The sequence below is a fragment of the Typopeltis vanoorti genome, chromosome 16 (genome assembly GCF_054136105.1).
Source record: "Typopeltis vanoorti isolate ZY-2024b chromosome 16, IOZ_Tvanoo_1.0, whole genome shotgun sequence".
Classification (NCBI taxonomy): domain Eukaryota; kingdom Metazoa; phylum Arthropoda; class Arachnida; order Uropygi; family Thelyphonidae; genus Typopeltis; species Typopeltis vanoorti.
The window spans coordinates 57,565,373-57,582,854 of record NC_143564.1 but is presented as its reverse complement, the minus strand read 5'-3'; the positions used below and the strand labels follow the sequence as shown (position 1 = coordinate 57,582,854).

The 17,482-nt window shown below is 33.8% G+C and overlaps 1 protein-coding gene across 2 annotated transcripts in view; it reads right to left on the bottom strand.

Moving 5' to 3' along the window:
• LOC150098042 (nose resistant to fluoxetine protein 6-like) overlaps positions 1-17,482 on the bottom strand; it is a 352,140-nt gene that overhangs the window by 304,975 nt on the left and 29,683 nt on the right. The window contains exon 2 of one of the 2 annotated variants that reach the window (XM_090406583.1): positions 13,439-13,533. The exons of the other annotated variant lie outside the window; for it this stretch is intronic. The gene's annotated coding sequence lies outside the window, so the exon portion shown is untranslated. The remainder of the gene's footprint in view (positions 1-13,438; positions 13,534-17,482) is intronic. 2 annotated transcript variants of the gene reach the window in all.

Below are 17,482 nucleotides of genomic sequence, written 5' to 3'. Positions count from 1 at the left end.
AGACCTAAAATATTAAAATAACGTATAAAAGAAAGTTTAATCATATCCATAACAGTAATCTAACAAGTAATCAGGATGGGAATTTACATGAACTTTTTCCAGAAGACCAATATTTTCTGATTTCCAATCCATGATAAAGACACACAAGATGATGATAATGATGATCAAAGTAAAAAGAAATACCGAATACAGATGGCAAAATCTGGATTTTAGAAAATTAAAAACACACTAATCACCTAAATTTAAAATCAGAGATCCGATATTATATCTTGAAATGCTAAATCTGTTCTATTTTAGTGTACGTATGTGGAACGAGAGTATTAAAAACAAAGAAAGAATATGTCAATAGGATTAAACACCCTCGAAATGTAGTCTCTCAGGAATCCAAATAATAAAGGTGGGCTGAAAAGATCAACAAATTGGGCAAAAAAGAAACCTATCAAAAATAAAGAAAAATCAAAATTAATATTACATATTATGAAAGGAATGATCTATATGGAATTCTTAGGCTGACATTAGCCTAGATAGAGAGAGAGAGAAGCGTGTGAAGACAAAGAACCAGTGAACAAACCAGCAAGAACCGATGGACAAAATAAAAGGGTTGATTAAAAAGATCACCGTTAGAAATTTCCAGCCGACTCCAAAAAAACAGAAAAGAATACTGTTTGCTGATCACTAACCATATGATGAACACATCCCTGCAGATGATGATCTTTTCTGAAAACAATTCATAATTATTTTAATTGCAGTTTGAAAATAATATTTTCAAAATAACTAAATTGTTAATAAAATACGTGTGCATTAGAAAATGCAAGTTACTCATTGATTATCATTTGAAACAATCTTCGATACACTGTATACAATAGTAGGATTTGGAAATCTGTTATCGTGCAGAATCTCAGTTATATCTACTATCTTGGCAAAAATGGACGCCTATTCATTGTTAGAATGTGCTAAACCCTCTCTTAAAATTCATGGGCAACAAAAATGGCTTCTAAATATGAAAGACTTGGAAATCGATTTTTCAGAATTTTTCCAGTAATTATCTCGATTAATGGATTTATAAAAATAACTGAAATTATCTTACTGATCAAATATTTGATCACACAATAAATCATGGAAGTGGCAAATTCTGAGATGCTAGATCGGAGAAAGAAAGATTAACAGGTCTGTTTCTAATTATTACAGGAGAGGCCAATTTTCAGTTAGTGTCCGAGTTCCTTAGTTCTTTGTTCATGATAATCTTCTAGATAACTAGGACTGCTTCTGGGATCATAATCTCGCAATTCAGAAAAATGGATAGCAGAACATACAATATTCACAAAAGGAATATGAAACGGTTGGGTTATGCGTCATAGTCTCTTCACTTTCGTTCAATCTATGCCAGTCAGGAATGTACTCAACTGCAGAGGTAACGAAGGTGAAGAACTTCCGCTAATGGATTTTCAATAAAGAAAAATTAGAGTTAAAAGAGTGTCCCCCTACTCCGTTATATAACTAAAAGAGATTTCATCATATATATATATATATATATATATATATATATATATATAATGTGATGAAATCTCGTTTAGTAAAAACGGCCTTTGGTTTCAAAACCTTAGAGTCCGAATCCTGTTTAAGATTTGGATGGAGATTCGGATGGTTTTAATGGATTTTCAATCAAATGTGAGTTAGCGGTCTCATACGAAGGTGCAAAGGTTTTCCTCCCGGAAATTCAGGTTAATATTTTCTAAACAACACATTTTATAATTCCTCTAAGAAAAAAAAAACTAATCGAATTCTAATGTGATAGGTCCCATTATCTATTCCTCGATTAACCCTTATATTTAAAAGGAAACTCCTCAAATAGAAAATTCGTTGGAATTCTGTTAGAGTGCAGTCTATATTACAATAAAGTCTCATCCAGCAGTCCGTCTGTTGGTTCTGCTAACCCACTTGTATGTCAACCTTCCGTTTTTATTCGGGTAAAACTAAACACAAAAGACAGTTTTTTTCTGCGCGACTCATTTGTCTATTCCATAATTTTATGCGCACTTAAGGACAGAAAATGGCGCAGAAATAAGATTCAGAGTCTGTGACTCTGAATCTTATTTCTTGTTATTCCTCCCCGCTCTTTCTCTCTCTTAAATTCTGTACATTCAAAATTTAGGACAGCTGCTAAGCAATAGGAGCAAACTATAAAAATAAGGATTCCATTCAAATAAAAGTATTCGAGAAATAATTAAACACAATTTCGCCTTGTTTTGAGTAGGTAACCGGTTCACTGCTGTACCACTTTTACAAAATCAAGAAGGCAAGTAAAAGAAGAAGAGAAAAAAAAAAAAAACGGCAAAACAGCTGATGCACATTGTTATGACTTTTTTAAACGCGCCTTGTTCTAGTCTCATTGTCCATGAAAAAGGTCATTGAGTTCTGGCTCCTCGTTTTAACCCAATTGACAAACGGTGCTGCACGCTGGCCGAAAAAAGAAAAAAAAAAGTGCTCCTGGTGATGAGGTTATTGAACTGAACTTACCTAAATTGACGTCAGAAACAGGAAACAAAGCTAGTAATGCTTGTAAAACGTAACACATTTAACGAATGGCGCAGAGTGATTAATGTATATTTTACTCATAATATTTATTGTATCAGACAGTTTAGATCAGAAAGTTCTACATAATGAGGAAAATTTGGGTGGAGAAATTAAAACTTTCAAACCTTCTCTGAAACCAAAACAAAACAAATCCATTTCCTATGTAAGAAACTTTGTCACAATCTGGCAAAATACAAAAGGCACACATTTTAGTGCCTGTTAACAGAAAAAGAGAATTTTACTCTCCAAACCAGTGCTTCATCAAGGAGATTACAAGTTTGATCAGTACGGTTCTGGAAGTTGATATGACAATGAAACAGTAGTATTACCAATCTAGAGGAGGGGGAGACAAGAAATCGATATTCTGCCCTTTCATGTTTCTGCAATTATCGACCGCATGGCCCATATCGGCAGGTACGAAATCATTATATTAAACCAATATATTGCTACTGGTTGTAATATATTGATGCCTGTTAATTTTGGGTGCTTTGACAGGTTTTCTGTTTTTGCAGGATGAAAAAAAAAAAATCCTTCCGCCCACATGTGAGACCAGCTAATTCCCCATCCTGAAAAAATCCTTATAAAGATTTTTCGCACACTAAAACAGGGAATGACGTTACCGACCGAGCTGCAGAATATTTCTAATATAATATTCATATTGGATTCTTATCCGAATGCCATTTAGATCACCTAACTATCCCCCACCAATAATAATAATAATTAAGTGAGCCCCCTTGCAGTTTTGGTGGATCCCTCTTAAGATCCTACACCGGGAACGTTTAGTCCAATGTTTGGGATTTAGCAGTATGACAGTTTTGCCTACAATAAAAGCCTCTGACATTAAATAAATATTTCAATTGTAATTAGATATTCCATTAAAACAACATCAATAAAATTCCTAACGTTCTTTTACGGAGAGAATGAAGTGGGAGGGAGGAACAATATGTGACGATATAGAGATTGGATATTCTAAAAATCTGTTGCATAAATTTTTTCGCTTTTTTTTTCCAAAATTCAAAATTATTTTTCCTATTTCTTTTTCTAATACAATCCAGGAACACGCCATCGTCGTGGGAACACTAGTCTCGCGTACAAAAGAACTTTCGATTTTCTTTAAAAATAAGTAAATAAATATTTGGATTCTTATCCGAATGCCATTTTAAAAAGACAGATATTAACGAGCTGATGTTCTTAGTCTAGAACAGTGTACTCAAATGTGAAACAAAAATCAGAATATCAGTATAATTAAGAAATAAAATACTGATCACCCTCTTTGAAATTTCATACATGAGGACACAAGAATATATTTTGCTTACCCGCAAACAAAACAGTGCATTTTTAATTAATGAACCCCAAAGCAATTCCAAAAATAATATCTATGAGTATCTGTAACGATTGGCTGAATTATGGAAATTAATTTGGAGAGAAATGATGGAATTAATCTTAAATTTAGAAATTGATTGAAAACCGTATATAAGATAAACATATATTAAAGTAATTTTACAATATTTCTAAAGGAAATAATCTGAAATTCCAGAGATAAAAATGATTTTGAATATATTATAAGAACCGAGGAAACCAAACAATATAAGTATGAAAAAATATACAGGAAACTGAAAGTAAAAATATTAAATAATAATAATAAATAAATAAGGGAAATAAACACGGCAGATTTTTTATGGTCTAACTGCCATTTCGACCAGTCATTGTCAGAAACATTTGATCGTGTATAATGTAGGTGGGCATGCACTTCAAGAAGGAACGTCAGGTAGAAGACAAAGGGAATATTCTTCGAGCATTTCTTGCATGGTTGTCTGGTCAGATCGCGAAAGCTTTCAAGCAGTGCAATTTCGCAGGGGCTTGGTAACACAGCAAATGAGATATACCTCTTGCAAATTATATGAAACAAACTGCATCAAGGATATTTGTGTGAATTTACAGTATATTGCGTGCATCTCATACCTGGGTCTTTGCAATACTGAACATGCAGTTGGTGAGGTGGCTTGCAAAATAAATCTATACAACCTAATTTCCACAAAAAAATCTATAAACTAATATTCAATATTACAACCTTTTCAAACAAGCAATTGCTTCAAACTGACTATTTTCCCAAGGCAGACCTATCTATACAAAATACTGATATATCTTCATATAAATAAATATATCAAACAGAACATTAATCTGTGATACGAAAAAAGATAATACATCTTAATGTGTCACTAGAGCCTCCGTAGCTCAGTCGATATATACGAAGCGCTTTGTTCAGAAAGACGTGGGTTCGATTCCCGTCCATGACGTCAGGAATGGTCTCTTTCGACTAAAGGTGAGTTAGCCGGTCTCATACGGAAGTATTGTAGAATGTTTTTTCACCCGGAAACTCGGGTTTTTTGTACCTCGGAGGCCCCGTGAATACACTTATGGATTATTACCTTCTAGTCATTTTTTTTTTAATCAACACTGTTGTATATTTTGGAAACTATGGATGTAGCAGAGGACTGGCGAGCCGGCTGCATTAATTCGTCGTAAACTCCTCATTAGGGGGACTCTACCCCCCCCCCCAAGGGACGGATGAGAAGAAAAAGAAAGAAGGAATGTGTCGCCACCATATAAAAATAATTTAAAGAGATATCTGGTGTACTGTATCCAAAATATACAAGTGTTGATTCAAAAAACGACTGGAAAGTAATAATCCATGATTTAAGATTAAGCTGGGGAAACATATCAATGACTAACCTAGAAGACTATTTAGATTTTTACTTGACTTCTATTTTTGAAAGTGGACGATATACTCTGCCCTTTCGGTTCAAATAGCAATACGAAGAGTTTTTTTTTTTTCAATTTTAACTGCATGGTACTGTATTGTACTATACTATTTTGTTTTGCATCATTGTATTATGTTTTGTTTCTCATACTGTTGTAAATCTTGAATGCCTCGTCGTGAATTGATAAATAAATTATTTTCATTAGAACAGCTGTTGGTGATATTGGATAAACATTATCTGAAATACGAACTAGATGTCGTCTTCGAAAGTGCTATGAAGACGAAACCAAGCTACGAAATTCGGCACACCTTGTGTAACTGATTCCGCATTCTGGTTGACAATAAGTTTCAACGTTTATGTAACTAAATATTTCTAATCGCATTAATGTTGGTTTATTTCATAATAATTTTTGTTTATTGTTAAGATTATTGTTAATATCGTTTCTAGCCGCCGGCTTGAGCAAACTTCTAGATCGATCTTTGATTCACGTAAATAGGGTTTTTTTTTCCCGAAAATTGAGAATTTTAACCTTTCAGATAAATAAAATCGACCTAGAACTCAGGAAATAAGTTATAATTTAGCATCGTAGAGGCAGTTATCTCTGACATACTGCCATTTTGATGTTTTCAAAATCATCAGGTCAATGGCTCAACTATCCGTGAAGGCTAGGAGTGGAGCCCAGTTGCCCACTAATTTCCAAAAGTTACTTGGAAAACTGAAGAAGTTCATTCCGTATAACTCCCTTTTGTGAATAAAAAGGTGTTGGTCAATAGTAATAAGGAACGAAAGTGTCATTATTATTTTTTTTTAGCTGACTGTTCTAGGGATAACTGTACGTGCCGACGGACTAACTAAACTTTGGTGACGATACGATCAATCAGTTTAATATGAAGGAAATAAATCCATCAATTCAAAAAATTGATGGGTTTATTTTCTTCATATGGTACTGTTAACTTTAATAATAATAAATTATTCTAGTTATTCTACTCCAGGTGTTAGCAGAAGTTTTGTTTCGAATTACAGTAACATTATGCTTATTTATTTTACATTTCATTATACATTTAGATTATTCCGTTCCGAAAGTATTAAACGACTATTGGCTGCTAGTAAACTATTGGGTCAATAAAGGGAGGAAAATGTTTCATATGAGTTGCAAAGAGACTGCATGTTAATAGTGAGTGTTATAGGCGTGTGATTTAAATACGCCTATGTAATATATATGTAAAGTCTAGTATAACAAATTGGGCGAAGTCAAACTTGAGCATGAGAATTTCTCTTGAAGGTGATAACGTCTCTATGGATAACGTGTCCATTTAATTTCGAACCAGTTTCCTATGACGTGTTTTAAATGCGCATTGTATGGATAACGCGTAAATATTCGTATTCACAATAACCTGCAAAGGTGTGTCTACTTGAACGAAATCGTGTTTCTTATTTTTCTCTCTCGCATTCCTTTTTAAAAAAGTAAAAAAACTAATACTTGACGTGACAGATTTCAGAAAATATTCTTAAATACATATTTGAACTTAACGTCAAGAATGCTTAATACAATTAACAAATTATCTAGGAATGACTGGTAATAACAAGGCTATAGGCTTACAGGGAAAAGTATGACATCACATCTAACAGAAGATATAGTTTATACTCTTCTTTTCTTTCTTTTTTTAAGACAACGTTGACCTTTTAGAAGACTGTTGACCTAAGCCACCTATGGATAGAACTCAGTGTGTGATAATCCTGCTAGATCTCAGGAAAGGATTGATACCTTCAGATAGAAAGATTCTGTTAAGAAACTTGTTTCTATAGGTCAAGAGGCAAGTTTCATACTATGCAAATGTTTCGCAAATTAAATGCAAAAGAGAACGCTATTCGAGTAGGAGAACCACCATAAAATATGATGGTAGGTAGTGCTATATATTAGTACCGGGAGTGTTCTGGTGTGCTGGGAACTATCGCGTTTCCCAGCTTATTTACATATCAATAACACAAACATCTTTCCTCATCTAAGTTACTATTTCAGTGCGCTGATGATGCTGCTCCAGTAGCCATCCACTCAGATTTAATACCGGCATCAAAAAAAAATGGCCTCCACGATTTTAAGATAACAGTAAATTGGCTTCCAAAACAACTGGATTTTGCGCATTTGCAGACAGGATAGGACAACAGGTAATTGATGTGAATGAATGAAGGATCGTAGCAGAACTATTCAGCCCTATACATTTCCGAAGAAAACTACTAAATAAATAATATCTCATGCTAACATTCGACCGTAAAGAGGAAGAAAAAACAGCCAAATACGTCAGACTGTACTTATATAAAGATATGAAATAGATAAGTCATGCGCAAAAGATCCTTGATATGTTACGGGACTACTACCTGTGGCTCCCTCTCTACGTATAAACTGCGCCAAATAGAATCGTTTGAGAGGTAGAATATCATGAATAATATTATACAAGATAGATCAAGAAACAGGACCCTAGCAATAGAAACATTTCCTAATTATCGTCCAGACTGTCGACAAACTACGTGACACTTTGTAGGAATTACTTTAAGCACGAATGCAGAATAAACCGAGAACATAAAGCGGCAGACAGGTGTATATATATCTATCATGGCGCCGTAACGTATACGGAAAAGCAACAAAATGTTTCCATATGTCTGACCTTCTTAATAACTTGCTTCGAAATCTAAGAAATCCTCCAACCCTATGGACAACTAAAGACCATACGATAATCGGTCTTTCAACCCGTTTTAAATACCGAGGAAACAAAATCAAAATACTAGATAAGATCTCAGCTTTCTATCAAAAAATCAACGTTGTATATGTATGTAATACCAAATTCGAACATGCGTAATCAGCTTTATTAAAACATATAAGATTCTAGGCACAACTCAACAAAAATGCATGTATAACTCAAATGTTGAAAATGAATATTTTATTGAAATCCGATTGATTGTCAATAGCGTTCAGTACACTGCTGTAAAATTTAAGCATATATAAATACTCTTAGATAATTAATAAAAACTATAATATTAGCTGTCTTTATAAAAAGTTCCAAGATGTGTAATTATGTCTAAAGTAACATGAGCCAAGTTTATAAGATGTTATGTGTACTATACATTCAGAAAAGATGCTGTAACCAAGAAAGATGCAAAACAATCTTGCAAAAAAAAAATAAATAAATAAAATAAAAATGCGAATCATGTGCCCACGAAAGGTTACAAACTATAGTACATTAGTACTATGGGTGGAGACTGGGCTACATAATGAGGAAACCCCTGCTCTAGAGACCGAACATTAAACTTTCAAGCGTCTTCAAACCCACGTAGGAACGCTAGCCACTCAGCCAACAGGCCGGCTTGGTGTCACCTCCAACAAACTAGGAATTAAGCATACTCTAAAACTTTATTACGGTCAGTAATGCCCTTTGACTGGAAATTCCTAGGTTTGAATCCTGTCCATAATGAGAAAAACCTTTCTAAAGACTTTTCAAGAGGAGACTTCACTAGCCGGGGATAGCATACCCAAATCTCTTGGATTTTCTTCCCATACACTCGGGTTCTTCATCCCTGAAGGCAAACTGGCCAGAATAGGCACAGCGGACTATGTAAATAGGGTTAACTACTCTATTATAACTTTAATTAGATTTCATATCACAGCTTTCATTTTGGATATGCTCCTATTCTTTTTTTTTTAAGATTCAGATTACATTTTTCTGGATTCAGATACCACAACAGACTATGAAAGAATGCTTTATTTTATTATGTTATTTTCCCTCTTATTTTTAATCCACACCACCGTGGTGTCCATTCAGATCATCTTGAAGTCCTGTTCTAGACACCACAAATACTCTTTGAACCAGTCCTCCAATAAGTAGGGTTGGGATATCTTACATCATGCAATGAAAATCATTATCACCTGGTATTCATTCAATTCTATATGTAACGGAATTTCAATAATAAAAGTAATTAAACTTAATATTTTCTTTAGCATAGAAATTAATTTAAATATAATTAACTGAAAATAATTGATTTGATTAAAGAAAATAAAGAATCTTTAAAAACTTCTAAAATGCAACTATATATAATATAATATATTACATACAGTATAATAATAAAAGCTTAAGTTTCTAGTTTTGCATACGACGACAGTACAAGCTTTAATGACATTACTAATGAACGTAAAGCCTTCGTTTTGAAGGAACAAAACGACTACAAGAAAGAAAATTGATTTCATTCTATCTTTTCTTTATTAGAATACTCGAATCCAATCATGCAAAAGGTATTTATATAACATTTAGGTGCACTTGATTTGCGAAAAGAACTAAAATTCACTGTTGACCAGAGTGTTTCTTGTACAGAACAAAATATATGTCGAATTTGTTTCTCCTTATCACATAGAAATATCCAGCTAAGAATTTCAGCATTTATTCAGATGTATGTAGGCGTGGTCTGTCATTGTTAAATGAATCCTTCTAAACAGCACTACGTCAGATGGAAGATGACGAAATTTTCTTGGAATGGATGCTCCCTTAGACAGTCTGGTTTAGATATTTAAAAGAATTTTGCTGTTTATGTCGCCTTGACCAGATTAAAACCTCCATCCCGTTCCAAGTTGGATTGTTGCTAGAGGGCGTGGAAGCGGTTTCTGAAACGTGGCAGATATGACGAGGTCGTATCGACAGAGCTGGTTGTTTCCTTGGGTGACGTTCGTGGCATTTAAAAACAGATAGATAGAGAGAGAGAGAGAGAACAAGATGTTAAAGGTAAAAGTTGATCACTATCTAGACGGGAAGTCTCGATATTTGTGTGTGTGTGTGTGTGTGTGTGTGTGTGTGTGTGTGTGTGTGTGTGTGTGTGTGTGTGTGTGTGTGTGTGTGTGTGTGTGTGTGTGTGTGTGTGTGAGAGAGAGCATGCCAGTGCTGAAAGCCGTCTCGTTTTTAATCGGCCTTTCGGCGACAAACTACAGGAAGAAGAGAAAAACGAAGCAGTTCAGGATATGGCAAAAAAATAAAACATTATCGTTTTAGAATAATTACTTACTGAAGAAACGAACACAAAAGGTTTAATCCTAGTATCAGAAGATATTAAAAAATAACTCTCATTGCTATTTTATAGCCGAGCAAGTCAACAATGTTTACAAGTTTCAAAAGTAATCGAATGCTTATAGAAATACAACTATTGTCATGAGTTGCCTTGGTACTACATTGCTTAAAAGACAGAAACACTCAATAACCCTTATTGTTTTTTTTTATTAGTAATTTAAGAAGTTTCACTGTCTTACAGATGTTTCAAAGAACTGCTGCTTCTATTCTCATGTCATTTAAGCATTAAAATTTCAAACGTAAACATTGTCAATTATTAATGGCTATATAAAATAACAATAAATAGTTAGCATAATTTCTTTTAATATCGATTATCGATAATAAATTTCAGGAATTTATTCTTAAAGAAATTATTTTAAATGGCTGTCAATATACTAAAAGCTACAAAAAGCAACCAATAATTTTGAAAAGCCAAATGTCGTTTGGAGTTTGTATTAATATGTGAGTAAAAAATCATAAAGAAATGCAAATTGGTGAAAAAAAAAATTTGGAGGATTTATTTTCACTTCAAAGCGAAGGTGGAATTTCCTGAAGTTCTGTAAAAATATTATAGGAACTATATCAAGTAAATGTCATTCTTTTTTAAATACCTAAAAGTTTCGACATATATGTTGACAGATTCAGGTATTTCAAGATAGTAACCAAATTATGGCGATGTTACAACAAGAAATGAAATAGTTGTATTAGACGGTCTCAATCCTTGCTTAAAAATACTTTTGTTTCCGAAATGGGACGTCTTTAAAAATGTGTATATTTAAGGATTTCTAGTTTTATATGTTGTGAGAGTAGAACACTAATAAAATGAGATACAGGCAAACTGGGAATATTTTGAATGACGTAGGGTCAGTCTGATCACGTTTATAAATGGAACATGAAAGCATGATGTCGACGATATGAATATTAGAAGAAAACACAGTAAAACCAGTTATTGCATCAAGTATATTTTTAGTTCTATGACACTATTAAAATCATTGAAATGCACCTAAAAAATCAACATAGTGGTGTTCAGCAGTAGCTGAAAACGAATAGCGGGTTGATCGTTGCAATTGTGCCTTTTAAAAAAGGCCTAATCTACTTCCTAAAGACGCATTCTTAACTAATTTTTTTACGTATTTTAAATATAGGCTTTGGTATTTTTCATCGTATTTCCTCAATTAATCTCAAAACAATTAACAAATAGTTTTGTGAAATCTCCCTATGCACGTGTCTGTGAATCGCAAATAAAGTCGTATATGACAACGAACTCGGCACTGAGCAGAAAAAGAAAATGCCTTGGAGATAATCTGGAATTCGGTCATCTTTCTTTCGTGGAAATTCGATTTAAATGTCTCCGTTATGGCAACTATTCGCTTTTTGTACATAAATGCATGAAGAATATGCATTTAAAACATAAACGAGAAATATTTAAATGTCTCGTTTACGATTATGAATTGATTCGGTGCATAACAGCTTCGGTACTTCCGCAGTGTATGTATGTATGTACAGAGCACTCCCTTTAAAAAATGCTGTCTAACCGGTGAACGCGTTTGTCTCGCTAGTGAGCAAAATGAAGGTGAGCTGCTCCGTAGGGATTGATTTCAATTAAACTCGTTTAGTATCTTGATGTTTTATACTTTTAAATAGCAGAACAACCAGTTTCGTTTTTGACATTCATAAAGACCTCTTTTTTATAGTTCATGGCCTTCACTTTAAACCATCGGGACCACAATGTTTGAGGACCACTGACCTAAATACTCGTATTAAAAAAAAAAAAAAAAAAAACTATTGATAATGTATTCAATAATTTCATTAGGGCAAAAACCTTGCACACAATATGCTGAATATACCAATGCAGTTAAGGAATCTGCACATTTGCACACTCTGCTGCGTTTAATGATATGGCTGCACTCCTTTAATTTTAATTTCTTTTTATCGTTCAGGAATTCTACAATAAATAGACCATCGCTTCAACCTGTAAATATGATGATTAGTGTCAAGAATAATTTCGACCAAATGAGAGAGAGAGAGAGAGAGAGAAAGGGAAGCAGGAGAAACAAACTCAAGTAAACTAACATATTCACCGTCTCTGAGATATCAATTCCACTGACATATTTTAATGCAATGCCCATTAAAGTAGTTCAGATGAATCGATGTTTTCGTTTTCCATTATGGCAGGATCCAAGCATCTTCTATATAAATACTCTGGCTATTCATTCCTCAAAAAAAAAAAAAAAAAGTGGGAAGGGAGCAGGCGAACGTTTTAGAAAAAAACATTACTGCTCTACCTGAGCGATAGATGAAAGAGTAATGTTCCTAATCTTATTTTTATGTATGAATTTCATCCAAGTGAAGCTGTAAATATTTTGTAGGTGAATTCGCATAAAAAACTGTACCACGAAAGGTTGCAAAACTTTTGTGGTACATTAGTACAGTGTATGAGCTCAAGGTTACATAATCTGTTTTTTTTTCCTGCTCCAGTAAAAAAAACTTAAAACTCCTTCAGGCCACTTAAGGGACTGGAATAAAAAAAATTAAAAAAAAAGAATGTAGTCTCACACTGACTGAACGATGAAAATTATCTACTACCTAAAGATCCCTCCCAATAGAAATTAATTTACCACCTACTAGATCCAATTAAAGACATTTAGGCCTGAACCCTACTTTGGATGATATTTGTGTTTTAACATATTATGGCACAGAGGATTCAGCGAAACATGTGTATTTATGACTACAGTGGGATTCAGTATGGCTTAATTGGCCGAAGGGATCTGCCACTCGGCCAGCTAGACAGTCATTATTTATTTATTTATTTATTAGTATTCACTTGTGGGTTCTACTGTTGATTGTTCTAATTAATTAATTAGCATATGATGATATAACGGCCGTGAGTCCCATAAAGGCAGTACAGCCCATCTTATGACACCAATATGACACTATTGGTTATAATGCATTTTTGTCTGTCAAATGCGTGTGTGGCAATAAAATACTGAATTTAAAAGAAAAAAAAACGTTGCTCACCACGCTGATGAACCACTAATTCTGGAATTGGCTGCAAAAAGGATCAGAAGACTAGATGATCACGATGGCTAGAATTAAATCACTGAGTCGAGTTCCTATAAAGTTACCAAGTGCCTTATTCCATTACAAGCAAAAATAATAATAACTGCATTCATTCAAAAAAAAAAAAAAAAAAGAAGAAGAAGAAGTAAATTTAGAATAAATATGTTATATTGTAATTGATAACATAAGCCGATAAACAGAAAATACACTGGTCTGGACAGAGAACACAAACAATTCCAAGAGAGACTATATTGTAAATAAAAAATGAATCATTCTATAGTAACACTATCCCACAGTGAATTAAATTTTAATTTAAAAACGGTGGAAATCTTTACAGAAAGTAGTGTGAAAAATACATTGCATACATATGATATACGTTTTAGCGAATATTATTGTTTAATACGCTGATGTAAAAATAAACTTCTCAGATAGTACAACAAAGATGGCGACTCTGAATTTATCCTCATATATTACAGCGAAAATAGTCACTTCGGTCACAACAAAATTAGTTTAGTAGCTTCAGTTTCAAACATGATTATTATATGATCGTTACTGAGAAACGGTCACTGTTCTAGAGTTTTCATTTCATTATTTCCTGAACTTTCTGACATTCGTTACAATAACCAAGCATCTGGGGCCATTAGAATTATTATACATGTAATGATATTTTAGAACTCGGGACATTCTGACTTCTTCATATTCCAGCAGACTTTCAATAAGAAGAATTAAAGGAAGAGAGAAATTTACAAGTATGGATGATAGCAACAACATACTCAAGAGGGGGAAGACACTAACACATCTTCCCATATAATAATAATAATAATAATAATAATCGTATGATGATACACGGTCGTGAGTCCCCTTTACGGGGAGGTACGGCACCATCTCATTCCCCCCAAATTTTATCCGGGCTCAGGAACCGGCATAGCTGACGAATCAGACCTATGGCTGGGTTAGTATTCCTCACTGTAATCAGTGAGTGTTCACGAGACTGGTTTGCCTGCTTGCGGGATGAAAAACCCCAGATAAACTGGTGGGAAAAACCCTGCTGTCCACGCCCAAGACTGGCTAACGTGGCCATGGCTGAGGAATCGAACTCCTCGCGTCATCGACGGGAATCGAACCCAGGACACTCCTTACCCAGACATATGGTTGCGAAGCGCATAGCCACTAGACTAACCGCGCGGACTTCCCATATAATAAATAGTAAATATAGAGCAAAAATCATTTAGAGAAAAAAAAGCATATGAATTAATTTACTTCTTAATAACTATTAGACTTCAATTTCCAATGCACATTCAATTCTAGGTTGTTCGCCTTCTGGATTCTCTGAAATGCGAGCCATCAGTATTATACCCAACCTGCCATATCTGTAATCCAAAACGAGCAGCTTTGTAAACCAGGCAACTCTTAGCTAGAATTCATTCTCCTCTTTAAATAACATCAGTCTATTCAAATCCCTACTGAAAAGGTTTTGCATCAAAATTATTCCTTATCACTGTCTCCAGTCTTAGATCAACAAATATTTATTCCTCTTCCTATTGCGCTAATTATATCTTATCTTTTCTTCATAAAATGTTCTGTTACTACATTTTTTCTGGTTTTGAACAAAGCAAATGTTGTTCTATAACCTGCAACGATGATTTTGAAGAGATCAAAGTCACTCAGAATAGCTCAATAAAAGTATTTATTGTCTCTTTACTTTATAGCTACTGTCCGTAAGAGCTTTATAAACTCTTAATATATTCCATATATACTAAAGTCTACTTATAGTATACTATATATACTAAAGTATACTTATAGTATACTATATATACTAAAGTATACTTATAAGTATACTAAAATGTATACTTATAAGTGGAAATTTGAGTACAATGGAGTTGTTTCCTGTAATCAGAGCTGACTACTCTAAGTAAAACTGCCCTGGTTGGTCAAGTGAATGGAGTTTTCGCATTCCAATCCCCAAGCTGTGAGTTTGAATCCCTCGATAGCATGGATATTTGTCAGTCTTTAGGTGACAGATAATTTTTCTGGCTTTGTTTGAGATCAACGATGAAGTGGCTTGAGCTTCATCGTTGATCTGCAGAGCAACTCCTGGATTATCTAACTCATAATTTACCCAACTTTCATTGGAATAAAAATAATAATAAAGTTGTCCATAGCAAAAATAGTCAAGTATAGCATTAAGTTTATCTTTTAATAAATTATTACCAATATATGAGTACATCCATCCATCACGCGCCGTGTCTTTTTACGGAGATTGGCCACTTGCTCTCCTGCAAGTGTTCCGTCATTGAGAATACTTATTACTTTTATGTGGTGAGGTCCTAATCTCTTCTGCGGTAGGGATCCATTAAATTGTAGTTTGTTCTGTAAATTCATGCAATATCCGACCGGTTTTGTTTAACCCTCGGAAAAAAGGTAAAAAATTGTCACCTCCATATCTTTTCATCTAAAACAGGCTAATGCAGATTTATAAATGTTCCTCTTTTAAAGGTAATCGAACTCAAGTATTTCCAACTAAAGAGCAGTTATCAATTGAACGTTAGCGATGCATACCAACACATTGGAAAAGAATGTGTTATAGTTTTTGGAAATACGTACAGTATAGAGATAATTTCCTTTCAACACTCTATTGCATGTGTTTGGTCTTACGATATAAACAACAAAGTTGTATATATATTACGTGTACAAGATAAAATTCGTCCGTAATATAATTTATAAAATAAGTGGTTTTAATTTAGTTATAAGGCTTAGATTTTTGAAATCTTCAGCATTTTCAGAATGAGATCTGTAACTGGGTCAGAAACAGAGAAAATAAATCTCGGTTAACGATGCAAAGTATTACACATTGTAACAGAAAACCCTTCCTAATGCTAAGCGAGCTAACGTGACTATTCAAGAACCCCGGAGAAAATATACCATTCTAACGAATGAAAACAGAAATGGGGTACATTGTGTCCCCTTTTTTTGTGGGAGAGAAGTTTTTTTTTTTTTTTTTTTTTTGTTAGTCAATATTTTACAGAATATTCAGAATGATAAATAATAATCTTACTGAAATTTAAAATTGCATGTAACAACATGCTTTCACGAAATGTAAAAGTAAATGGAAATGAAATATACAAGACAGAAGTGACGTAATGCTTCCGTGATCCCATGGCAATAGTGGGTTCTGCTTACGTGGCAAAGGGTATATTTCGTCATCAATAGACAGGTATCACAGCATAGTGATCAGATGCATATTATTACTTCTAAGCGTTAAACTTGCCCACAAATACTCTTTTGAAGTGAAAAAGAAAAAGAAAAAGAAAAGAAAAAAGAAAGAAACAGCATAAACAGAAGCTATATTTGAGCCTACCCAAGTGTGTGTGTGTGTGTGTTATTATATTTGTTTGGCGAGCCCGCCAAACAAATATAATAAATACATGACCTAAGATTTCTATCTAAAATATTTAAACTATAAGCAAAAGGCGCTTTTGTTTGTCCTCGTAACTTACCGTTCTAACAACAACCGACCTAGAAGAAGAAAATTAACACGTCTCCGCCTTGTTCAACATAAGAAGGAGGGAAGAAAGGAATGGTAAACTGTTGGCCTTGTTTACGCTGTATAACATTTTTCAGTCAACTACCCAGTGGGTTGAACTACTCGTAACAGACGTCGTGCACGCCACAATGGTAGTTCGGAATGTTTCGTGTAAGGGTAAAACCAACCATTAACCTACCTATTGTATTTTTACTTTGACACATACAGCGATGATGATAGAGCTGAGTAATGTAAGCTGGTATTATCTTTAAAGCGTCTTATAATAAAATAGCAGCAAAGAGTCTTACAGCAAATAAAACTGAATTTAAATGCATTAAAAAAAAAAAAGATTACCGTAAAGAAAGAAAAACTGGTGATCACCAAAAAGATTTCAGGTTAAAATGATCTTTTCTTAGTTTTCAAGAAAACTTCATTAAATTTTCTTTTATAATTTTATAAAATAAAATCTAATTTTACTC